The 27,702-nt window shown below is 31.3% G+C and overlaps 3 non-coding genes and 1 pseudogene across 3 annotated transcripts; all 4 read left to right on the top strand.

The window, feature by feature from the left end:
• Positions 1-155: 155 nt before the first annotated feature.
• On the top strand, positions 156-4,229 carry LOC105775537 (uncharacterized; annotated as a pseudogene).
• A 786-nt stretch (positions 4,230-5,015) lies between these two features.
• TRNAT-AGU (transfer RNA threonine (anticodon AGU)) lies at positions 5,016-5,089 on the top strand. Its single transcript has one exon. It is a non-coding gene; the product is annotated as a tRNA-Thr (tRNA).
• Positions 5,090-5,179: 90 nt separating this feature from the next.
• On the top strand, positions 5,180-5,253 carry TRNAT-AGU (transfer RNA threonine (anticodon AGU)). Its single transcript has one exon. It is a non-coding gene; the product is annotated as a tRNA-Thr (tRNA).
• Positions 5,254-5,343: 90 nt separating this feature from the next.
• TRNAT-AGU (transfer RNA threonine (anticodon AGU)) lies at positions 5,344-5,417 on the top strand. The gene has a single exon. It is a non-coding gene; the product is annotated as a tRNA-Thr (tRNA).
• Positions 5,418-27,702: the final 22,285 nt, after the last annotated feature.

The raw sequence follows: 27,702 nt of genomic DNA, 5'->3' as shown, positions 1-27,702 counted from the left end.
AAGTTAGCTGAATAGAGGACTTGTTAACAAAGTTAATTCCTAGAGAGGAGAGGGAACCTTCTGACTTTGTTTGTTAGCATGTACATGAGCACTTGAATGTTGAGCTTCCTACTACATCATCTATAGAAAGGATAGAGCATATCATTGAAGACCCTATGAAGACTCCTAATGCAAGTATGTGCAAGCCTAGCTTTTGTTTATATAACTTTTTGCTTTTCATTTCTCTAACATATTTTCCCTATTTTGTAGAAACTATGGTTCTTATTAGTGATTCTCATGCCTTAGTCCCATCGGAGCTTTCTCCTAAAGCTTTTATTGTCTTTAGGAAGCTCAAGTAAATTCATACCTTTGCCTCTTAAGAGAAAGAAAGAGAAACTTCAAGTCATCTTTCGTCAAGAAGCATCATATTTACATTTTCCTTCGAGACATGATCATTTATTGACAGAGAATGAACAGCTGAAGCAAGTTAATTGGAGGCTCTCCTGAAACTTATAGAAGGAGAAAAAGAGAACGGGAGGAAAGAGCAGGACTACAATAGGAATTAAATTAATATTAGCAACCTTTCCCACTTACAAAAGGTTCATCTTATTCAGACTCGGATTCCTAAATTAGAGGTGAGGATCAAGAAATTAAAGAGCATTCTTAAGATCCTATAAAATGATTTAGTGGTAAAGGATGTCTAAGCTAAGTTTAACTTGGAATCTTTGAAGTTTGATCATTAGGTGGTATTGTATAAGATGTATACAAGGGGCCAAGAAAGCCTTTGTTAATAACGTACATAATGAGAGGTATGTCCTTGTAGGTAGCATAAATGTGGCTTATGGTCCCCTTAACTTGCATGGAGTTAGCCTGAGCACGGTGCATTACATCCTTAGAGCTTTTGACATATTTTTGTTCCTACAAGGCTTGAGTGGGAAAAACTGTGTAAGGAGATGCAGGCTACAGTTCAGAGGAAGAAGATAATGGGTGAGTCATCCTCCCCCTAAGAGGGCTACAAATTTGAAGAAGATTAGTACAATTTGTAATTATTAACACTTTGTATTTACATTAGTTAATATTAACAAAATATTTTCTTCATCTATATAAATATTTTGTATTCTTTCTTTGTTTCTCATTTGTTCTTACTATGCTTTTGAATTTATTATCAAAATGTTTCATTGATTGAAAAAATGTACATTTCTTTTATATATAGGTGATGGTGGGTTTTATACAATTTAGTTGGCTTTATAAGGCAATTTTTACTATAAAGAGGGTATCAATTTTTATGCTTAGGTCTTTTTATTTTAATATTGATGGAATTTGTATTGATAAGATTTTATTTGGTGATCTTATAAATAAGCATAAAAGGATGTAGCGAGCAAGAGCTGAGACTGCAGTCTCCTTCATATTTTGTGCTTGAGGATTTGTAGGAGTCTGTCAAGGATTGGAGTTCATATGGAGCTGGGGTTCCTTTTTTTGTTGAATGGGAGTGACTCTATAATGCAATACTATGTCCCTTACTAATCTGGCATTCAACTATATATAAACCCATCGAGACCCTGCGCAAGACCAAGGCAAAGTCATTCTCGTCTTATCTGTACTCTAATCAACTGCTATGGTCAATAGTCCTTTTCGTGCTACCCTTTTAGTGCATCTCTTGACAGAGAATTTATGTGGCCCTAAGGAGTTTTTGGATCCTTATGTGGTTAAGAAACAACAATTGGATATTAGAGTCGATTTTATTATCTTCTGAAATCATTCTCGAATCTCACTTGATACGTGATGTAATCTGGGTTATATTGTACTCAATGTGATAAAGAATGGGGGAAGGGGATCATATTCAAGTTGTTTGACTCGAGAAAGAATGATTCAGATTTGGCCTATAAAGAAGAAATAAACAAATTTATAAATAAAGGAAACGAAAACACTAAAAAGAAGAAATTTGAGAACAAAGAATAAATAAAATAATAAATAACTAAAGAAATGACATTTTTTTTAAAAAAAAAAGTGGAAGATGAAATGAATAAACCGATGAATGATGGATAGATGGATAAGTGTTTAATTAAACCCTTTGAGATATAAACCCCAACAAACTCAATTAATGGCTCTAATCAACCGTCCAAGAAATATTTCTTTAGCAAATTGAAGTATAAAGAATAAATTCCGATGACTCCTTGAAGAAAATCGAGAATAAAACTACTTCTGAAAATTATAAGAAAGAAATCTTGCACAAAGAAAATACTCCCAGAGTTGAAAACTTTATTATTGAAAACAATTATGTCCTTAATGAGTAATGAAGATGTCTTTATATAGGCTAGCTAAGTACATCCAAATAAAACTTTCAACTATACTGAAACTCTAATTAAAACAAGAAGTAGTTTTAAATTAGACTTTCTTGTTTGACTAAGAAACATAAAACTCCTAAATAACTTAAAATACTTTAAAAATTCAAAATTTAGAATAAATAAATAATAAAATAATATCAAATAAATACAATATTGGACTCATATCTAATGAATAATGAACAGGCCTTTATAATAATTAATCTAAATAAGTAGTTTTAAACTAGATTTTCTTGTTTGACTAACAAACATAAAACTCCTAAATAACTTTAAATACTTAAAAATTAAAATTAAAAATAATAATACCAAATAAATACAATAATGAGCTCATATGTAATAATAAAAATAAGCCTAAAAGTTGAATCTAGCATGATTTAAACTTGAATTAAAAGTCGAAACTCGTAATTTTTGTAATAATCTCGTCAAAAAATTCTACTCGTGCAATCTTCACTAAAATAGTCATAACTTGAGCTACTGAACTCAAAATCGATTGGTTTGAAGTGCGTTTCGATATTAAGAAATATATCTTCGAATGCTATGCCAACATCTCAACCCAGAAATTCCTGGATCCCATCCAAAAAGCCGTCGCTAGTTGACTTATTTTCCAAACTTGAAAATTGACACCTTTGGTGAATGGAATTTAATAAATTTCACCCCATTCGTACATGTATCACAATGTCTTGCTGGTTTGCTTTAAACTATCTGCTGTTTGGTCCTTAATCTTAGTGACATATAAATAGAGGTTGGAGTGCAAGGTGATGATCTCTCTTGAGCTGTAAATCATTAATTGAAATGCTAGGCTAATAGAATGTTGTGTTATTTCATTTTATTTTCCATCTTTTCAATAGGAGGCCTGGTGAGGAGAGTGATACCTAATCATCGAGGGAAACAAGTAGTGATGGTAGCAACAGTGATTGTTGAATAGGAAGAAGAGCTAACAGTGTTGTCCAAGGGGATCGGAGCCAGCTGAATATTGGAGATCAAAATATCCAGAGACTGACTACACTGTCACTTAATAATAGATCGTTTAGGGGTTCATCAAGTGATGAGAGTGATAGCAGTAACCCTCCTAGTCAGCTTAATTTCGAATATTTAGAACATGATCAACCATTTAGTCGTGAGCCTTTGGTTGACAAAGTATTCCTTTGTCCTTTGTTACATTAGCATTTGCCACTTATTGTGCACTCCCTAATTACTGCATCCTGTAGATTTCTGTTCTGGCATCTCGATTTCCGTCACTGAAAACATAAAAGTAGCTGTGATCTATCACCTTCAAGTTGGATTTCAGTGGCATGGTATTTTTTTTCTTTTTTCATATGGCTCTTGTTTATTGCTATTGTGATTTTAAACTCGTTTATATCTGACAATTTCTGTTTTTTAAATGAAGGTTTCCTATATATAGGATACCAATGGGTCCAACTCTTCAAAATCTGGATGCCTGCTTTCTAACCTATCACTCTCTGTCTACACCCTCACCAGGTACGCATCTTGCCATCCTTCATATGTGGTTTGCTCCTCTGTATTATTTCTGACCGTCACTTTGTATACTGTGTTATATATTGGAACAGGTGGCAGCATGGATGGGTTCTGTGGCTTCATGCTTGGGAGTTTCATGGTGCTAAAATGTCCTTAAAGATACCATTGCGTACATTTGGACTTGCTAAAGTTTCATTCTGGAATCCTGATGAAGTCCATAAATCTCAAAAAAGTAATTCCCTTTTACGAGCCGCTGATAACTGGCTTTGGCTTTTACAAGTGAATCATCCAGGTTTCAGGTTTTTCATTTCCTACAATACATACCGGAGTTGAGCCAAGGTTTAAAGCATAACAAAAATCACCAACACGGAAGAAAATCCCAGTACCTCAGCAGATAAAGACACTTCCAAACTGCTGTATCGACATTAGCTCTTGAAATTGCATGCATTATTTGTAGTTCTTACTCGTGGTTGTGACTAAAATGCTCTATTATGCATCGATTATGGCCGATACAGGGGGGGAAAAAAGAAATAGACATGATATTCCATTTCATATGGTGAGCTTCCTAGTGATGCTGATGGCCTTGAAGAGGTAGATGTCAACGGCTAGAGCATTTTCATAAGTTTGTTTGATGATGATGGTGAAATATCAGTGACTTTTGTATACACATTAGTCTTTCTGTGTTCCAAAATTGTAAACACACTACTTGTCCTAACACTTACTATAGATAAAGGTGAAGTTTTAGTGGTATTGACACACGACTCTACTCCACCACACACATATATAGTGTATATAACATATACAAGGAAGGTTTGAATATGAAATCTATCGTTTTGTTCTTTGTTACTATATTTCCGAAAATATTTAAAAGGAACGAACGGTGGTGAGTAAATCCTGTTTCCCTATCACTTTCAACTTCATTTGCTGTTTCATTGTCCTCGCACAGGTTTTGAATAATCACTTGTATTTTATCCCTCTTATATTTGATTTTTCAAGTAAAAGTTATAATTACATAACTATATAATTAAAGAGTCAAGTAACAATGAATATCCAAACATGCGTCGCATATCTAATTAGTTGTACCCAAATTAAATTATTGGATAGTTTTTCCCGCTGTAAAAGACTACCAAAATTTTAATCAATAGTTTTCTTAATTTTAACTCATCTAATGTGTTGATGAGAAAAATAAATATAAGTACAGGTTGACATTATCAGGCAGCTCTTGTAGCTCAGTTGGTTAGAGCACCCGTTTAGTAAGCGGGAGGTCTTGAGTTCGACTCTCAACAAGAGCAATTTGTGCTTTATTTTCTATTTTGAGTTCTGACATGTAATCTACTTAAGTTATGAATCTTTAAAATACTTTCGATTGGGCTCTCACCAAGGCTCTTGTAGCTCAGTTGGTTAGAGCACCCGTTTAGTAAGCGGGAGGTCTTGAGTTCGACTCTCAACGAGAGCAAACTGTGTTTTATTTTCTATTTTGAGTTCAGACATGTAATCTACTTTAGTTATGAATCTTTAAATTACTTTCGATTGAGCTATCAACAAGGCTCTTGTAGCTCAGTTGGTTAGAGCACCCGTTTAGTAAGCGGGAGGTCTTGAGTTCGACTCTCAACAAGAGCAACCAAAATAAAATAGCATTCGATGATAACTTTAGGTCTTTTTTTTTGTCCTTTTAATGGAACCAATGATATGTGAAGGTGCTGCATTTGTTGATTAAATGCATGTTGCTCAGGGTGTGCAAACAACTGTTCTTGCCCCCCGAAAGATCCCGGATTGCGAATTCAATAATCCGCCCATCGTCTTTGCAAAGTCCACTAGTTTCAATGTCAATAACAAAAGCTGGATCCTTCTAAAGCAACTCGAAACCGAAGGATTGCTCTTGTCCATCCTAGAATTCATGCTAACATTGCTTGTTCTTGGCCCACTTGAAGCCTATGTTGCTTCCCTTGTTGAAAATTGAAATGGCTCAAAATCATGTGACCCGAGCACCGTAACCTGAGAAGAAACTCCAGGATCTAGCATGGTTGACAAACAGTTTACATATGGTGATCGGAAGTGCGTTAACGGCTGGATTCTGCATCTAGGAAATTGCAAGAGGCAGCATTCATCATTTGGGGTCGATCAACTGCAAAACAATCAAGATGATGGCATAAGCTACTAGAAACAAATACATCTTCTTCTGTAAGCTCCATAACACGTTGAACATATTCTAACTCCATGACATTATGATACATTATTGAAACAGGTTTGGAGGTTTGCTCTCTGCTTTTATCTTTGAAACGAAACCTCGTAGTTTGCCACTGCCACTTAATAATGAAAATACAATGTCCCAATCCAACCACGTAACATCAAGGATCCAACATTCTTTTGGACCAAAACTAGAGGTGCTACAAGCCTTATTAATAGGTTGGTTGAGCCCAACCAAACTCCCATTCATGTGGATCTAAACCCCAACTTAAGATCGAGTTCACAATCCAACCTTGTTAGGCGTAACATTAACGTTGTTGTTGTTGTCTGAAAAAGTTCATTTTTGTCCACTAAATCCTCATTTTTAGTATTTTAAATTCGATTTTTGATCGTCTTTAAAATGAGTTTTAAAAATCTGTGAAAATTTTTAAATTTTTAGATTGTTATGAAAAAATACTGTGAGAGGATGATTTATTTAAAAGGACATCATGTGAAAAAAATCATATTTTTATATTATTTGAAATGTAAGCACATCCAAATTTAATAATGGTTTTGAGTGGAAAATTTTATAAATAATTTATATTAATATTAAGGTAGGGTCAATTTTGTTATTATACTTGTTTGTAATTATAAAGAATTGTAATTTTTAAACATGTTTGGTGACAAAATGTAATTACATCATAATTTTCTAAGTCGTGTTTAGTACAAATTGTAATTACACGTTACATATTTATATTTTTAAAAACATATTAATTACTACAAAAATTATTAGTATGATAAAATAATTTCTAAACAGGTAAAAAAATTAAAATCAAATCATCTTATGTATTATGTTGGTTTAAAAAGTAGTTGATAATACAATTACTAACTAAAATAATAAGAAAATAAACATCATATACAATTTTATCTAATTGTTGTGCATATTTGTTGGTTATTCCTTTTAATATTTAACATATGCTTCTTATCATCATCTGTTGGTTTTTTATCGAGTTCATCATCACCTAAATTTGAATTTGTATCATTATGGTTATCAAGATCTCCTTCTTCCATGTAGTCTTCGATATATGGTTCTCTCAATTTCACCTAGAATTGAAGATATGAAATATGCAACATGCTAGTACGATCTAACATTATTTTTGTTTTAATTTTATACTAAGGGGATGTTGTTAATATGAGAAATATTTTTTAGAAGAGCAAATGTATTCTCAACCATGTTTCAAAGTATTAAATGTCTTAAATTAAAGAGTTTGTGAGTTTTCTATGGTGTTTGTATTTGGCACCATTCTCTCAAATAGTATTATACCCCATGATATGGTGCAAGAAATCATTTTGTATTTGCATAATTAGCATCGAGCTTATAATATTTAGGTTCACAGTTCAAATAATTTGTAGCTTTAATTATAAACAACTTATATAAACTTAATTTGGAGAAAGGCTTAGTAGGTTATATCTCTTTTATAATATGTAAATTCAATAAAAAATAATATAAAATTTATAATATAAAACCTTTATGAATAAGGTTTTATAAATTGTCCAATAACTTACATAACACTTTTTATAAATAATATAATTTTTGTCATAACTTTAGAAAGTTGTTTTTATAAATAGGTTATGATAGAAAAAACTATAATATTTTTTATGAATAAATACATTATTTTTATAATATATAATGGACACATAAATAAGTTATGTCCATACTTCTTGGTCATAAAATTTCATAAATAAATATATTATAACACTTTTATAACATAAAAATTATTTTTATAATAAACTTTTAATCATAACTTCAATTTTTTTAGGGTTTATTTTTGGATTTATAATATAAGTAATTTTTGTCATAATCATCTCAAACACCCGTATGTGTTTATGCTTGTAATATAATTTTTATAAATTGTATAAAGATATTTTTTTAAAAATTAAATTTGGGTGTAATTACCTGCGTAATTAATCAAATTTTCACCTTCCCCTAAGAATTGAAAGTGCAATTGAGGTGCTCCAATTAAACCCAATTCGGTAGGACCCATCAATTATAATGGTTACCCAAACATGTCATCCTTATGCAATTACACCCAAATCCAATTATTAGGTGGCATTTGTTGGTGTAAAAATTTTATGTAACAAATTTATAAATAATTGATATTAAAATTAAGGTAGTGTTTTGAAAGCCACCTAGTAATTAGATTTGGGTGTAATTGATTGTAATTACATGAGATGGCATATTTGTGTTACCATTGTATTTTATGAGTCCCATTGAATTTAGTGTAACTAGAGAACCCCAATTGCATTATTAGGAAGTAGTGTGAAAATTAGAATAATTACATGAGTAACTACATCAAAATTCAATTGTGCAATGATTTTCCAAATACTCATACATTATTTAACTATAAAAATTATTTTTATAAAACTTTAAGTTATAAAAAATATATTATAAGCAAAAACATGTGAGTTTTGGGATGGTTATTGCCAAAAAAAATTCTAAAATTATATTATTAACCTTAAAATTTTATGACAGGTAATTATTTGATACACAACTTATAGAGTTTTTTAGACTGCACAAGTGGGTTAATAGCATGACAAGTGTCAATTTTTTTTATTTTTTACTACACTTTATAAGATACTTGTTACACCCTAAACCTGCTTATGGAGTGTAAAAAGCTCCACAAGCGATGTATAGGATAGTTTTTCAAAAAATAATGTGTATTTATAAAGTTATAAAAATTTATATTATTTAAATTCTAAAAAATCCTAAAGTTGTTGTCAAAATATATATTATAAAAATAATTCACATGTTATAAAAGTGTTATAATATACTTATTCACGTGTTCATACTATATATTATAAAAATAATAAATATTTATAAAAAACATCATAATTTTTGCCATAATTTATTTGTAAAACATAAGTTTCTAAATTCAAGGTAAAAATCATATTATTTATAAGAAGTGTTATGAAAGTTGTTGTACACTTTATAAAACTTTTTGTAATGGTTATATACTATAAATTTATATCTTTTAACCTAATTTACTTATTATAAAATGGCTATAATAAGTCTTACACCAAATTAAGTTTATATAAATTTTTATAATCAAAGCTATAGGTTGTTTGCATTGTGAACCTAAATATAATGTTTTAGATGATAGTTATGCAAAGATAAAAAAATTTCTTGCACCATAGTGTGGGGTACGATACCATTTGAGAGAATGGATTTAGAGACAAGCACCACAAACAGCTCACGAACTCTTTAACTTGAGACATTCAAAGTTTCAAAATGTGGTTTAAAGGACATTTGTTGTTTTAATAAAAAATCATATTAACAAGATCACCTTAGTATAGAAAAAATAAGGTTGGATCGTACTTGAAAGATCTGAAGCGATAATTGCAAGTAAACTGAGTAGTGCTAGAAGCAATGCTTAAGAGCAGTGCCAATTGCTTCAAGCATTAGTGAAGAACAAAGCAGAAAAACAATGAACACTCAATATGTTTACGCAATTGGTTTTCCTACAAGTTCTTACCCAGAGAGATAATCCACTATCTTAACACCCTATACGGCAAGCGATTACAAGCACTAACACTCACCAAATTAGCAACCTCACTTTTGTGCCTAAGATCTAAATCACTCTACTATAAGTTTCCCGAAAAGATAAAAACTAAGTGACTCACTTGATTACCTACAAAATGCACTCTAAAAAACAAGTTCTAAAAAAATAAGTGCTAAAATTTTCCACACCTTTTACCTACAAAAACCTTTCAATATATAAGAGTTTAAGGCATGTTAACATAAAATATCAATTACCATCAATCTTCCCATCAAAATAGCAAGATAATCAACATATAAAATATCTTCAATAAGTTTAGGATCAGGATATGTTACCAAGTTACCTGGTCCAATCCAATCTTCTCAAAATAGGGAAATTGATTTGCTTGATCAAATCCAAACCAATGTTCAAGATATATTCCTATAATAGTTTGGATATCATAGATGAGCTTTCACACCTCCACATAATCAATAAAGATCACAGCCCAAAGATTTGTTAATAAAAATTGCCAAGTGCATATAAGGTAAGTTATGAGGTTGAGCAACAGTGGTAGACAACAGTGGGCACTAGTCGTGGCACTGCTCTAAGCACTCCTCTCATAAATGTTTCAACAATAAAACCTTTATTAAGGTTGAACAAACCTTCCATATTAAAAGCATGGATTCAACTTCACTAAGCAAACTTCAATCCATCAAGATCTGTCCAAAACTCAACAAAATAATTACCCTTTATAAGGATACAAAGGATCATAAAGTCAACCCATATTTTCTTGGATTGTATATCACGATTTATAAGGTAAGTATATCACATAAGAGTCCTTAAAAATAACATTATTTGATTCAATCTCTTCTCCAATAATAAATACAAAAGTGTCTATACAAAATCTTCAAAAAGATGGAAGCAAATTATGAGTTTGAGTAGTGCCAGACAATAGTGGGCACTGATCCCTGGCATTCCTCATAAATTGCCTCAACAGTACTAGCATATTGCACATTTCATAACTTCATTCATAGGTAGAATTTGGATGATCCATACTTTGAAGAGTATATTAAAAAAGATTCAGATTCAAATGATGATAAGGAGTACCCATTAAATGCTAAAGAGGGAATAACCAACAAATATGGAATGCTAGAACAATTAGATAAAATTGCATATACTGATTATTGTTCTTGTTATTGTTATTAGTAATCATATTATCAACTACTTTCTTTGACTAACATATTACATATGATAATTTGATTTCAAATTTTTACTCATTTGGAATAATTTTTATCATCTTGATTTTTTAAAAATATAAATTACGTAAATCTATGATTACAATTTGTACTACCAAACATGATATAGGAATTATGATGTAATTACACTTTATCAATCAAACATGTCTAGAGAATTATAATTCTTTATATTTATAAGAGAGTGTAATTACTAGGTAGTAATTACACTTTCATCTAATTCTTGTGTGCTATCTAAACATACCTTGAATGTGGTTTTGGTTGGAATGATAAAGTTGAGATAGTAAATGTCTGGGGCTCAAATCTCATTTTGTGTATGTATTTTTAAACTTTGAATGAAAATATAAAAAGATAAAAATATCTTCAAAATAACATTTGTTGCTTTGGAAAAATAATGGGTTTTAATAATTTTACAATTGAGTTGGGATCCGATTGATGGGTGACACCAATTTAATCAAACTTTTAAATAATATAATAAATATTTAAAATATAATTTTATAACTCTATTAATGAATTGAATTAATGCCACAACTAAAGCATAGAAAAATACTTAAAACATTTGTTTTTAAAAGTGACAAATATAAAAGTGTTTTTATCTTTTGTATTTTAGTAAAAAATTTAATTTAAACTCAGAAAAATCTAAAAGAAAAACTCTCATATTGTGAGACTTATCGTAAAACACTAAAGTTTTGAAAATCTAACTTAATTATTTCAATCGAAGCTGCATTTATTTTTCTATATAGTTTTTTCACCCATATCATATATACCATAACCCAATATTATACACTCAAAAAGTAATTTTTGCTTTTGGTTGGAACACATTTTCTAGAAAACTTTTGGATAACAAAATCACTTTGTTTACTTTGACAGTGTAGAAGTGCCTTTTCGGATCACCTAAAGTAAAGACCATTAATTTGGTAATTACTAAGTATCAAACATATTATTAATTTTTAATTGTCACTTATAAATTACTACTGCAAACAAGAGTAAATTTCGGAGATTGACAAGTATATCTTGATTTTCTTTATATATATAAAAATTCAATTTTGACTTCATTTAAAAATTAATAATTCAATGTAATGTAGTTGGCTTCTACCCTCTCTATGCAAGGGGCCAATCCAAAACTTATGGTTAGAAAAGAAGAGGGTGGGGTGGATCTTAAACTGAAGAGGTGCTGGTGCCCCATGGAATCGTGCAGCGATTTTGTTGGTAGGCACCGAGCAGAGCTACACCATGGGTTTTGTTTCTTTTGCACTTTCACAACACACAGCAAAGTTGCGGCAGTGCCACCATCCAATCCTATCATGGATGTTGACTCTGTATCAATGTACCCAATAATGCATATGCATACCCCCTTCGTTTTCATTACCCTTCACTATATCTCAACGCACCCTTTGGCTTATTCATCACAGTTTTTTTTTTTTATATATACAAGTGAATAATTACATTATTATAGGAGAAGAAAAAAAGTGCTTACAAACTCAGGATTGGACTCTAGATCTCATGCAAATATATATTAAATTGATTTAAACTTTGGGTTTAGGATTTCCTTCTTTCTCTTTAAATTTACATAATTTATCGAAATCTAAAATTATCTCTTATAATATGATCATTTGAATGACCTTATATGTCTCATTCATATAGAATGTAATATTTCGATGTTTAGTTAACAAAATATAAAAATACCTAAAAGCATATTTTATAAATCATATGTATTTATGATCTATAACAAAATTTTCATGTAATTATAGTAACTTTCTTATGGGAATACTTATATTTGTAACAAATGACACTCTAGGACACATATACAATTGGATTTTATTTTTATTTTTTGCCATAGTACAATTTGATTTAAATGTGATTGAATCCTAGGCCATTTTCTACTGAAACATAGAATTTATTAATTAATTAATATTTTGGCAAATTTTCTGGTGAAATATATGTAATGTTTTGGCAAGTTTTACTGTATATTAACTACTCTAATAAAACATATTCGTTGTGCATGCATATCTTTTGAAAATAATAATGCATTTTGAAAACTGAAATTAGAATTTGGAATTTTATATAACATGCATTAGATAATTTTAATATGCATAAGTTTGAAAAATAGTAAAATGAAAAAAAAAATTGGTGAACGAAAAACATTACAGAATTAAGTTACATGAAAAGAATGAGAGATACAAAAATTCCTCTCTTTGTCTGCTTTAAGAAATGCTAAAACATCTTCTAAAATAGCCTCAACCAATTGTAAATCTTCTTTTCTTTCAAAAGCCAATTTGGCTAGATAATCAAAACTTTGATTCTCCTCCTTAGGAATGTACCGTAAATTCTATTAACTTTCTTGGGACAATATGCGGTGTATCCTTCTGATCAGAGCAGAGTTTAACATCTTCGAGACACTACCGTGTATAGCTTTTAACTCATGTTAATGACTATATAAACAATTATACATTAAACACATAATTATTCTTCCAAATCCAGAGATGCCAACAAATGAAATCAAATAGAGTCTGCCATTCATTAGGGTGACGTGCAAAATAAGCAGGATTCGAAATGTTGACCTCGAACCATGCTTCCAAACTAATGGTGAAAAATTCATGACTCTTATTTGGCTTTACCACCAATATCCATATCGCCACAGCTGGAGTGCATAATCGCAATACATGATTTATACTTTCTATCGAATCACCACAAGCCTTGCAACTCGCATCAGTAGTAAGGTGCCTTCTCAACCGACATTCATTAGATAGGAATTTGTCCATATATGCTAGCCAAAAGAAGACACGTACCTTTTGAGGTACAGGAAAGTGTCAAACACGATGCCAAATTTTATCCCTACTAGCCAAATCCAGGCCACAAATAGTAAAGTAAGCTAAGCGAACAGTAAATACACACTTATTATCATATCTCCACCCGATAAAATCATTCACATCATGATCGGGCGGAGGCTTATAGGCAGAAATACTATTGATTACTGACAACGGTAACATCTACTTAAGCACATCTCAGTTCCATTCCCCATTGGGAGTTACCATATCCTTAATAATAACATGTTCATTAGGAATGTATAGGGGTTAGGCTGTAAATATCAATAAGGGGACCATGTTTGGTTCTAAGAACCTGAACCCATAATTGTTTAGGTTTTTTGATAAGATTAAAACCAATTTTCATGAGGAAAGCATCATTTTAATAGTCAAACTTCTTAGAGCCAAGACCGCCATGTTTTGGAACCTTGCAGAGATCATTCCACTTGACAATATTTACTCTATCTTTTCCTCAGTGCGTCCCCACACAAAGTTACGAATAATTTTCTTCATTTCAAAGCAAACTCCCTTTCAGAATAACAGACGATTGCATAACATAATCAGGGATAGATGCTAACACTGCTTTGGTTAACGTGATTCTACTTGCTAACGAAATCATCTTAGCCTTCCACCCTGCTAATTTTTTCCTCATGTTATCAATAATGTACTAAAAAGTATCTTTTGTCGCCCTTTGATGTAAAAGCGGAAAACCTAGATATTTCTCCAAATTATCAACATAAAATAACCCTAAGCTACAACTAATATTCTCTTTCAAAAAATATCTTTGTTTTTTGTGCATGAACATTATGGTCAGGACCCTTTTCATAATCAACATCTGGTCAACTGACAACTCACTAAACAACACCAAATCATCTACAAAGAAAAGATGAAAAATACCAAGACCATTCCTGAAGAGCTTTATAGGTTTCCAAACCCCTTTCTAGACTTCAACATTTATATCTTGAGTCTCCATACAAAAAACAAAGAGATAAGGTGAAATAGGATCACCTTATCGTATGCCTCGAGATGGGGTAAAGACTTCAAAAAGATTTTCATTCCAAATAACTTGCATGCTAGAGAAACTAACACAATGCATAATAAGTTGTTGAACAGTGCCTAAAATACCAATATCAACTAAAGTATCCTCAATGAAGCCCCAATCGAGTCTGTCGTAAGCTTTTTCCAAGTCAATCTTAACAACTATTCATCTTTTCTTGCTAGATTTCCTGTGCTCGAGTGAATGATCTCCTGTGCAACAAAAATATTATTCGTTTTGCTTCTTCTAGAGACAAAACTTGACTGAGTTGGAATGACCTATTTTTGCATCAAAGGCTTTAATCTATTGACAATGACTTCAGTTACAATTTTGTAAAGAACCATATAGAGGTTGATTGGTCGAAATTGGGAGAGAGATTCAGGATTTTCCACTTTCGAAATCAAAACCAGCAGGGTACGATTTAACTAACCATCAAGCCTTTCACCATATCAAATTTTTCTTACAAACTCACAAACACTTTGTCCAACTACTGGCCAATTTTTTTAGTAGAAGATTGCATAGATACCATCAAGTCCTAGGGCTTTCAAGGGTGGTATCCCTAATACAACCTTTTGGATCTCCTCATTCGTGATTATATTCTTTAATGACTCAAATTCAATATCATACATTTTATAAAAGAAACCTCGTTAAAGGGAACCACTGCTAGTTGACAAGTCTTTTATGAAAAGAGACTTGTAAAAATCAGTAGCCATTTGTTGCAAAGTCTTGGATTCATCACACCAACTGTCATCATTAAGTTTTAGCATGCTTATCAAATTAGAGCACCTTTTGTTAATTGTACTAGTATGAAAAAACTTTGTATTTCAACCACCATCACACATCCACTTACATCGGGCCTTTTGTTTCTAAAAACTTTCCTCTTGAGTGAGAACTTCCTCAAGTTCAGATCAGAGTTGTTTCTTTAAGTTAAGAAAAAAAACCAAAGAGTGCCTATCAAGCTTCTCCTCAATCCCCTTAAGTCTAGCCATGAAAACCCTTTTCTTTCTGCCAATATGACCAAAAGAGCTACAATTTCAAGCCTTAACTTTAGAAATAAAGTTATTTATGTTTGCCACCACATCATCGTCCACAGTCCAAGAGTCATTCAAAACTAAAGCAAATTGTTCATGCTTTAACCAAGAAGCAAAAAAGCTAAATGGCCTTCTTTTATTGGGCATCTCATGTATCCTAGTAGATAGGAATATTAATGTTTATGGTCCAAACCAATACGTTGGAGGTGAGCCACAAAAGAATCCGAAAATGTCTCTAACCAACCCATATTACAAAGAATCAGTCCAATCTTTGAAGAAGAGAACGCTGACACCAAGTGAAGGAAGGTCATTTGAATCTCATGTCTTGCAGTCTATTATTAAATAAGAAGTCTCGAAATAAATGATCAATACTAATTTGATTCTTTACACCCCCTTTTCTTTCTTCACAAGAGACAATAGCATTGAACTCACCCCCAAAAAGTCATGGTACCTCCTCTTCGGGAGCCAACAAAGCAAGATGGTTTCGCAAAGTTCTTCGTTTCACAACGTTTAGGCTTGCATAAACAACAGTGAAGAAGACACTTTGCTTCATTCCTTGACTGGTATACTAACAATGATAAGTTGATTCGAGACCTCAACAACATCAATCACTAGTTTCTTACTCCAGAGAAGCCAAATACCCCTTGAGAACCCCTTCGCTTCAACTTTGTACAATAAATCACTACTAGTTATCCATATAATATAATTAGCTTCCCTTCCACTCACTATCGTTTCCATCAACACCAAAATATCAAGCTTATGTATTTTCAAAATAGTCTTTAAAACAGCACCAAACTTGGAGCTAGTAGCTCATTGGCAATTCTAGTAAATGATTCTAAAATCCATAAAAGAGAACAAATAAAGATATTCATACTTACTGAGTGGCTGACAATGGTTAAATTGGTGAGGAATCTAAATCAAATTCTCAACATCCTTCTTTTGGTGCATCTGATCCTCCATAACTAGAACTCTCATCAAGTTATCCATACCCACACTATAGCCACCACAGTCACAACTTCCATAGGAGTCTCATTCTCACGATCAATCTCAAAATTCTTATTCGAATCATCAAGTTTCTTCAAAAGAGATTCCACCAGCTCAACAATGATTGGTTTATTTGGCAGTTTATGCTCCACCCTTTTACCATTTTGTGGCATTTTTTAGTAATTTGCTTCGTGGAGAGTGCCTTACTTTTCATTATAGGTGGACCACTAATATTGTATGACCCATGCTTGGCATATACATTCTCTTTATAACCAATCTCCACTTCAATACGAGTCGTGTGGGCCATGCCGGCAATGCCATTTTGGGTGTGTGGGCCACACAGACATGTGGGCCTAAATTTTAGAATTTTTTCCTAAGATTGTACATGTCGTCCTGATTAACTGTGGGTCTTTCGTAGGGTCGGTATGTGAAGTATAAGCCGTAAAGCATGAAATCTGTTGCTTTGTTAGATTGAAATTAACGTAAATAGTATTTTCATGATTATTGTGTAATATGATATGTATGATATGTTCTGTTATGTAAGAGCATATTTAGTAGTTGTTATACAAGCATGCATATGATATACATTAGGTATCTATTATTTTGTTATCTCTGATATTGTCTATATCTGGCTATAGGGTGGGTTATGTATTATGAGGAGGAAGTATTCTGTGAAAAGTGATATCACCAATATACTAGTAGCAATGCTGCGGTTATTCTGAAAAGTGACTTATGAACGCTATGCAGTGTGTAGGGCTGGGTGGGTGTTTTATACCCCACGTGGTGTGTTGAGATGGACGAAGTTGGTGTGTAGAGGATGGGGGTAGGATTTTTCATATTTGTATCTGTGTGATTTTGTTATAATTTTGATTCTGCAAAAGATTTATGTCTGCATCTATTCTGTCATGAAATTGAATATGAATATATGTTTATGTATGTGTTACACACTGAGTTATCAAAACTCACTTTCTGTTTGTCTGTTTCATCCAGGTAACCCTCAGACTTAGGTGGGTCGGTGCGACGGAAGCTCAGATGTAACCACTTTTCTGTAAAACTCTATTTTTGTACAATTTGCTTAAACATTCTGGTTTTGAGAGTTTTATAATTTTGGGACTCTTTGGACATTTGGGTTTAATTTTGGATTTTTATTTTGGTTTTCTAGCATAAACATTCGAAAGATATTTACGAAAACAACTGTTTTATACAATAAACTATTTTCAAGAAAACAAACTCGGTTTCTAAATTATAACGACGTAAGAACTTCCGTTGCAATTTATTTTATTTGAAAGTGTAAACAATCCACAGATTTAACTAATAAGCATAACATTTTTAATAAGAGGACTCTTTTATTAACAATGGTATACGATGTTTTCAAAATGATAAGGTTGGTTTTATAACTTTTCTTTGTAACATTCTCAGATTCGACCATAACGTCTAGGCTAAGCTCGGGGTGTTACACATGTCTTGCAGTCCATTATCAAATAAGAAGTCTTAGAATAAATTATCAATACCAATTCGATTCCCTGCACCTCCTTTTCTTTCTTCACAAGAGACAATAGCATTAAAGTTACCCCCAAAAAGTCATGGTACCTCCTCTTCGAAAGCCAACAAAGCAAGATGGTTCCACAAAGTTCTTCGTTTCACAATGTTTAGGCTTGCATAAATAGTAATGATTAAGACACTTTACTTCATTCATTGACTGGTATACGGTGTTTTCAAAATGATAAGGTTGGTTTTATAACTTTTCTTTGTAACATTCTCAGATTCGACCATAACGTCTAGGCTAGGCTCGGGGTGTTACACATGTCTTGCAGTCCATTATCAAATAAGAAGTCTCAGAATAAATGATCAATACCAATTCGATTCCCTATACCTCCTTTTCTTTATTCACAAGAGACAATAGCATTGAAGTCACCCCCAAAAAGTCATGGTACCTCCTCTTCGAAAGCCAACAAAGTAAGATGGTTCCACAAAGTTCTTCGTTTCACAATGTTTAGGCTTGCATAAATAGTAATGATTAAGACACTTTACTTCATTCCTTGACTAGTATACTGACAATGAATAAGCTGATTTGAGACCTCAACAACATCAATCACTAGTTTCTCACTCCAGAGAAGCCAAATACCCCTTGAAAACCCTTTCGCTTTAACCTTGTACAAGAAATCAATACTAGTTCTCCGTATAATATCATTAGCTTTCCTTTCACTCACTCTTGTTTCCATCAACACCAAAATATCAAGGTTATGTATTTTCAAAATAATCTTTAAAATAACACCAAACTTGGAGCTAGCAGCTCCGTGGCAATTCCAGTAAATAATTTTAAAACCATAAAAGAGAATAAATAAAGATATTCACACTTATTGAAAGGCTGACAATGGTTAAATTGGTGAGGGATCCAAAGCACATTACTCAATAGCCTCATTTTGGTGCATTCAATCCTCTATAATTAAAACTCTCATCAAGTTATCCATACCCAAACTATCAGCCACCACAACCACAACTTACATAGGAGCCTCATTCTCACGGTCAATCCCAAAAGTCTTGTTCGAATCATTAAGTTTCTTCAAAAGAGATTCCACCCATTCAGCAATGATTAGTTTATTTTGCAGCTTGTGCCCTACCCATGCTTGGCGTATACATTCTCTAACCAACTGCCTCTTCAACAACAACTACCTTATGACACAAGCTTTAAAGACTTGGTGGTTTCTTGAAAATAACATAAATTTTAAATTCCATTCCTATCGGACTCGTCCCAGCCGATCCACATGCGTTCCATCCAATGAGTTATTAATATTGTTTGGCCTATGCACGCCACTTATCAAATTATTCATCGACCCACTTTAATACTTTCTTTTCGTAAAGGTATTTTAGCCACCTCATTATTTTTAACCATTAATCTATCATTTCCCTGTATACATTTTCCTTTATTTATTTGCTTACTATTTTCAATTTCCTTAACAGTAGTAATAGTTTCAATAGCATATCCTAATAAGCCCGTAAAATATGGTTATTTTAAATCAACTAGGACATCAAATTGCATATTCTTAGGAGTTGCCTCACCTATAGCAGGATTCCTTCTATTATTGGTCACTACTGCTGGTTTTTTCGATCGACACTTCTGGTTAGACGCTTACATCCATGGGCCATAGCAACTCTGTCTAGCAACAATATTCTCAATAGTCGATGGCGAAGGTCTAAAAGCATTCGTAGTGGGAATCACCACCTCCGTTTCTTTAACAATCATTGGACACTTTTCTTAATTGTGTCCATAACAACCACACTAATAACATATTGATGGCAAGCCCTCGTATTCCACATTGTATGGAGTACCATTGATGCCAACAAATTCTTTCAAAGGCTTATTAAGATCTATAACGATGGCAAACCTCGCAAATTTACCTTTTTTCCCTGTTGTGGTATTATAGTCCACTTTAACAACTTTACCCAAGGTCCCTGCTATGAATCTCAATAGCTTCTTGTTATAAAATCTATAGGGTAACCCTAGCAGCCACATCCACGTGACAAGCTTAGATAGGTGTTATTCCTTTGTGGAGAAATCACAGCTCCAAAGTTGGATCATAAGATAATTTTCAAAGACCACCCAAGGCTCCTTAGTCAATGTTTTGGTATAATCCTGACTCATTAAAAATTTCACAATGTAATAGTAATTCTCAATATCAATCACCTAGAAATCCCCAATAGGTTTCCAAAGGGCTTGGATTTTATTGATTAGAGCTCTGTAACTTAACGTTCTTCCCAACAATATGACAACCACAATCTATTCCATACTTTGACTAAGATTTCATGCACATATTTAGAAAAGAAGATCTTTGGATATGGTCCATCAGTGGAAACCCTAACATCTCCTTTCAAAAGTTCAAAGTCATCGTTATCCAAGAGACTTGTTGCATCTCTCAGTTTATTTGCAACATCAGTCATACGTTTCTCTTTGAAAGACTATTTCTCAGAACTCATATCTTCCATAATTAGATCCCCTAGAATAAGGACCTCAGAATCCTTATTTCGAACTTTCTTGGTTGCCCGTTCGATACCCGATGAGATTGGTGAGCCAGGACGTTCAATAACCGGCGAAGGAGTGGTAGTTGCGACCATAAGAGAATGTAAAATTAGAAGATGATGTTTTTGTTTAGTTAAATTTAGCTCTTAATCTTTTAAAAAGAGTTAAAACTTAATCATTAATTTTTTAATATTTTTTTTCAAATATTTTGAATTGCTTAAAGTGATTCTAATTACAATTATCATGTTTTTAAAAATTAACTGTTAGCTTATTACGTTTTAATTTTGCAATCCTATTATTACTGAAATTAAAAAATATTACATACAATTAACTCGTGCATCACATGAGAAAAAATTAATTGTCTTGTAAAATTTGCTTCGCCTTTTATTGTTTACCCACAAATGTTGAAACTTATGGTATTTTATTTTTCTGATAAATTAATGCATTTCTCTAATAAATTAATTTCTTATACGTTACTCAAATGAATAAATTAAATTTAGAATGGAGTAATAAGAAAATCGAGCTTCTCTTTAAATCAAAGTAACAAAAGAAACAAAGAAAGAAACATTATTTTATTAAAACATGTTATTTGTTATGATTTAAGGTCAAATTTGACCATAATGATAATTCTTTTCTGAAAATAACATTTCAGGCGAAATGTAATAAACAAAATATAATATAATAGGTAAAATGTAAAATGCTAATTTCTTTCGACTAATAAATTATGTGTAGTTGAATGATACTTAAAAGAATAAGAAATTTTATCACACATGTATGTGTGTGGAAATCAAGTATTTAGAACATAAATATATGTTTATAAATAACATATAATAAATATTGAAAAGTACGATTTGGAACTAATTAATAATAACACATTAAATATGTACGATATTAAAATAAAAATAAATTAAATTGTGAGTAAAACGAAATTTAAACACAAAACACATTAGCTTAAGAACATTAAATGCATACAATTATTTATTATTGTTTTGTCATCAATCTTAAGTTGTTGTCGTGCTCATGTGTGACACTAACTCAATCAACAACATTGTTCATATATATACACAAATATATAAAATTTAGAACAAAAATATATTTATTAAAGTTTCAAATAAAAATTAAAAATTATTTTAGCTTAAATGGTAAATGAAAATGTTTTTTATGCATGATATCTTTGGTTCAAATCTCATTATGGATCAATTTCATTGATTTATAAAATATAAAAGATGAAAACATTACAAAATAGATTTTAGTAATTCCTCAACTGAATTGGGACTCGTTACATAATGTAAAATTACTGAAGGAAGAAGTCTAAGCACCCTTGGAAATGTAACATTATTAACTTAAGGTAATTTTCAAAATATAAATAAAAAATGTTCCAATACTTCCGAGAATATGAGAGCCAAAAAAAAAATAGAGGGACGAAATTAAATTGTAAATTTTACGATAGTAAAATTACAATTTCACCATTTGAATAACCTATATTTGTATTATTTTTAAAAGATTAAATTAAAATTTTATTATTTTAGGAAACCAAAGTATAATTTTACTTTTATTAATTTAAAATTTTAAGAAATTTAAAAGATCTAAATAAAAAATTTCATTTTAAAAGAGGCCGATGTCCTTACCAACTCCTAAATATGCCCTTGTCTCATATTAGTAATATCATATTGGAGGCTCAAAATAATTTTCTACGTAAAGTGATTTTGAAATATAAAATTGTCACTAATAATTTTAAACTTCGTGAATCAAACCTAAAATGAAAGAAAAAATTACTTAGAAAAATATTTATGCACAAGAAGACATGTTTGTACCCAAAGGTCAAAGTGGTTAAACTAGTAGACTTTTTAGTGATGCTATACGCGAACAACTACAAATACAATTGCCCCCTTTGATAAGCTTTACATTGGATGCCAAAGGTTTCATAAAATCCCACACCCAATAAACTGAAAGGATAAATAAATAAATAATAAAAGGTTTAAGCTTCAATTTGCATCATCATTGGGTTTGCGGACTATAGAAAGTGCCATGTTTAATGATCATAAAATCTCCACAATTTCACATGCTCAGCATCACCTCTCAACTTGTCAAAATTTTATTTTTTCTTTCTTGGACATGTAAGATCATGGCTATCACTTCCTCTTTTTAAGATTGATTAATGGTAATATTTCAATCAATTGTTTTTTTTATCTTTGCATAGGTGTAGGTGTATATATGTGACTTATCTTTAAATTTATTATGACTTAAATCTTATTGTATATATACTTTTACATATATTTCAAATATTGATATGACGAGGCTCTATGATAATTACCATTAAATCAAAATTTTAATAACATTACCAATAATTATAGAACTATTTGCATGGATAGCATTTCAAACGGTAAAAATATTATGGGGCTCTTACATTAAAAGTCAGATTATATTTTATCTTTTCTATAAAAAAAGGGTAAATTAATACATGTGTATTAGACCAAAAAGTACATTGGTCCTTTGGATTAAAAATTTCATCAATTTGTGTTGTTAAGAAGTGGCGTGATTGACGGAATAATTAGACAGTGACATATGGCATGCCATATGTACCTTATGCATAATATATATAAACCAGTTTTTAACAGTAGACTTGGATAGAATTTTTAACAGAATTACCAATTTATTTTTTGATTTAACGTACAAAGACTAATTTATTTATTTTTAAATTAAAAAAATAAAATACAATCTAACTCCTAATATAAAAACTCTATAATACTTTTACCCTTTTTAAAGAGCAAAGTTAGAAGCAAGGGAGGGTAGAAATATGGGAATATAATATGTTAATTACATGGAGCAAGGTAAAGGAGTGTGGTGGGAAGTTTCTGGGGTGTGAGTAGGAAGTGCAAGGCTGGCAAAGTGTACTATAAATAAGGCTGGAGATGTGGATCTAATTGCCAATGTTTCCAACACTTACAGCAAAGGTTGAGGGGCAGCCCTACCCCCCCTCTCTTCTACTTGACGTTGTAGAGAAAAATAATAATAATAATTTGATAGACAAGTGAAGCCAAAATTTGAGCATTTAATCAAGAAAGAAGTGCCTCCGAGCTTCACCCTGGATGAAATATTAAAAAGTGAAATATGATGATTATATGAAACATTCAATAATTTGAAAGAATGAGAGAAAGAGAAGGCGGGCGTCGGGGAGGCAACCATTTGTTCCTTTTCTTAAGACAACAATTCCATTTTATGATAAATACTATTTCATATGACTTAATTACCCTTATATGTACAATTATTTCTTAATAAAAAAAATAAGATAGGCGTCTCAAACTTTATTGTGAAATTGAAAAATGTATTATCCGATAATTATGTTGAATATAAGGCATATAATTGGAAGCAGTCACTTTTAAAATGAACAATTTGGTGATTGGGTTATGGCTGTGAAAGGGACGTATTACAAAGGAACAACGCACGTACGATGCAAAGCGTAGGTCCGTCAACTCTCCGCGTTAGTTTTTTTTTTTTTTTTTTGGTGGCGGGACCCACTCCTTGCTCCAACACGTCACGTCTTTCCCCACCCTGCTGACGTGGGCATCCCTAAAGCGGGTTTGTGGGTCCCCTTCCTTTCCCCTCAATGTGGGCCCCATTATCCTTGTGTCAGTCCCCTAAGTTGTCACTTAGCTGGATTTTTGTGGTTTCCCCAAATATTTTGGTAATTTAATCAATTTGACCCATGTCTGTAGGTAAAATTTTGGAAGAGTTCAAAAATCAAAATCTTTTCCCGAGTTATTAATTAACATTCTTAAATTAAAATATATGAGTGTAACACTTGGAATGCTTAGCGTAAAAGTTAAATTTAGGATTACAATATATTTTAATTTAGTATATAATGAGAAATGCGTATATAAGAAAGCATAATCAAATGTAAGTTATATCCAACTTCCTTCATAACCACAAACATATGAAGAAATGATTAGCCGAAAATTTTAAAAAAAAAACCCCAAAGTAAAAGAATCCAAAATATCATTGAAATCCACGTGACATAAGATTATCAGAACAGTAATAATGGAAGAAAAATTTCACAAAAACAAAAACTGAGGCAGTGGAACTCATCATTCGAGAGAAGCACAAAGAATAAAAAAGGAAAAAGGATAGTAAAAGATTGGGAAAGTTTTTTTTCTCTCAAAACAAAAAGCAGTTTTGGACTTTTGTCCAATTTCTTTCTAACGACACGTGTCAAAGTCCCCAAAATTATTTGATGTGATTGGTTCAAATTTATTTATAATTTTAGAATCAATCAGATATCATTAACCAGCTTATGCGTCAATTTTAATATGTTGAAATATTACTTGTTAGAAAATAGGAGAGATAATTTGGGGACTTAAAAAATCATTCTATTTGGTTGTGCACTTAATTGAAACAAATTAGTTGATATAATTATACAAAGGGGGGAATCAAAGTTATGCAACTTACAAGAAAAATATTCCATAAAAATTGTGATTTCTTAAAAGCATCTCCTTCCCCATAAAAAGGTAAAAGCAACAAACAGAATTATTATTAAAATCATTGATTTAAAATCTTAAATCCCATTTGCTTTGTGGGAGTTGGGGAGAAAGAAAAAAGGAAGGCACAAAACTGCGACAGTTTGGAGTTTTGTTGGGGTTTGGAGCAAGGGACTTAAAATAAAGTTGGAAATCAAAATGGGGATAAAACCAAAGTTCCTTTTAGACAGTGAAAGACTCAAAACACATTCATAGCAAAATATAATTAATAATGATAAATAAATAAAAAGGTTTTAAACAGGGAATATACGCTTTGCAGTAACAGCTGCATGCTCTGCTACTTTTTACCCTTTTTTTCTCTCAGCTTTTCTTCCACTCCGAAAGCTAATGTCCTCTAATACATTTCTTAATTTCCTATTTTCTCTTCTAATAATTTTTATTTTATTATATTATGTTATGTTATTTCCATGACTTTTCAATATGTACATAAGATTTTTTATTTATTGTTTTTCTTTTTATGTTTCATCATAAACTACAAAATTGTTAATTGAGTCATATTCTCGAGTCTCAAAATTCTCTATTTTCTTTAGATATAATTAAAATTACTCACAAGTTGCATGAAAAAATTACTTTCAAGTAAATGTAATTTAATCTATACCAAAGTATAAATAGAGGCACTCAACTCTTTTTTTTTTCTTGTCTAATGTATTTACTAGAGCAAGCCCAATGATTAACCCTTCTCGTTTGATATGCCCATTAAAAGGGTAGACGCTTTTGGGAAGAATTGAGTATGTTAGAGAATACTTGTTTCCCTCTTTGTGTAATTAAAATGGGCAATAATAGGTGAAGATTAAACTTGCCTTCTACTATTATATGAGTAGGATTACATTCAATATATCATCCAATTAGAATGGTTTCCAATTCTCACACAACGATGGCCCCCTCTTTATTTTTCTCTCTTAGTGAACTCACTCTGGTTGAGTTTTGATGTTTCTCCCTCTCTACCAAAAGCCTTCCCAAAACCTCATATTTATAGTAGAGCAATAGGGTTCCCAAAAGACATCATTCATAACTTTTAGCAAATCCACCATGTCGAAACCACCTTTTTAATTTAAAAAACGGGGATCGACTTTAAAATGAAAATTGAAGTCACCACCGATCTTTTATTGAGGTGTGATTGGATCACCTTGAAAATAATTTTAGGTCTGCGAATTTTGAGAAAATAGGTTCGGGAGTCGATTACGCACGAGGAAGGGTTAGCACCCCCGTAACGCCCAAAATTGGTACCGAATTGATTGTTTAATGTCTTAATGTCGAAATTTTGAAAAGATTTTAAAATACGATCCTTTTATCTTGAATAAAATGAATTGGATGATAAGGCTAACTGATTTCAAAGAAATAAATTGTCACACTCAGTAAGTTAGAGTGCAACATTTTAAATCCTCAGAATTAAGTTTATCTTTTGACTTTTAAAACCTATGCATTTTGAGAAGGATATCTGATTATTTGGGTCAAATGAGAAAATCAAAACCCAGTAAGTTAGGGTTCGATTTCACAAAATTTCTAAATATCGAATATTGCCTTTATTTTTATTTTTTGGAAATAATCCTCATCTCGAGAAAACAACATGTCATATCTAATGTGTTAGGACACAACGTATCGAATTCTCGAGAATGAGTTTTTTATTTGTATGCTTTGATTAAAGAATAATCTCGGTTATTTAGATTCGACGAGAAAAATTGGAACCCAATACGTTAGGGCTCCATTCTTTCGAGGATCCCAAATACCGAACTTTGTGTTATCTTTGAAAAACTTTTTGAATAAAAATGCTCTTGATACTTGAGTGATATTAAACGTAATTTTTTTAAACAAATAAAATCAACGGAATAATAGCATACAACGCGAGGCGATAATTCGTAAACCTATATGTTAATGAACACAAATAATCCATAAATACCAATAAATAAATACCATACACATAAAGACAATAATCTCACATCACATGTAAATATCAACATTAGTATTTAAAACCTAATAATAATAATAAAACTAAGAAACAAGTAAATTAACACAAACACCAACCCAATGTACAAGTTTTGAAATAACCAAAAACATGAAAGAAAGGAAATTGTAAACCAATAAAGTGTAGGTATAAAAATTTTAAAATAAATAATATGCAAGAAAATTTAAAATAGATAAAAATGGAGTTAATATATATATATATATATATATATATATATTATGTGAAACGGAAATATCTAAATAAATCTTAAAGTAAATATTACAAATGAGGAAAATCCAAATAAGTAATATATAAAATAATAATATCTATATATATGTTAATCTAAATAAATAATACATATATGATAATACATGTAAAAAGTTGAAATGGGTGAAATATAATAAAGTAGGTTTTAAAAAGAAATAAATTATATATATGAGAAAAAGTAAAAATAGAATAATATGGGATTAATAATATATCATAAATGGTATATAAATAATATTAAATTTACATAAAATATATAGAATAATACATAATAAATTTGAAGAATGATTCATGAAAACTTAAAATAATAATATGAGATAAATTTAAACAACATTC

This window comes from Gossypium raimondii, chromosome 10 (assembly GCF_025698545.1).
Source record: "Gossypium raimondii isolate GPD5lz chromosome 10, ASM2569854v1, whole genome shotgun sequence".
Classification (NCBI taxonomy): domain Eukaryota; kingdom Viridiplantae; phylum Streptophyta; class Magnoliopsida; order Malvales; family Malvaceae; genus Gossypium; species Gossypium raimondii.
The sequence above is the reverse complement of the archived record's forward strand: the minus strand, read 5'-3'. Positions and strand labels throughout refer to the sequence as shown.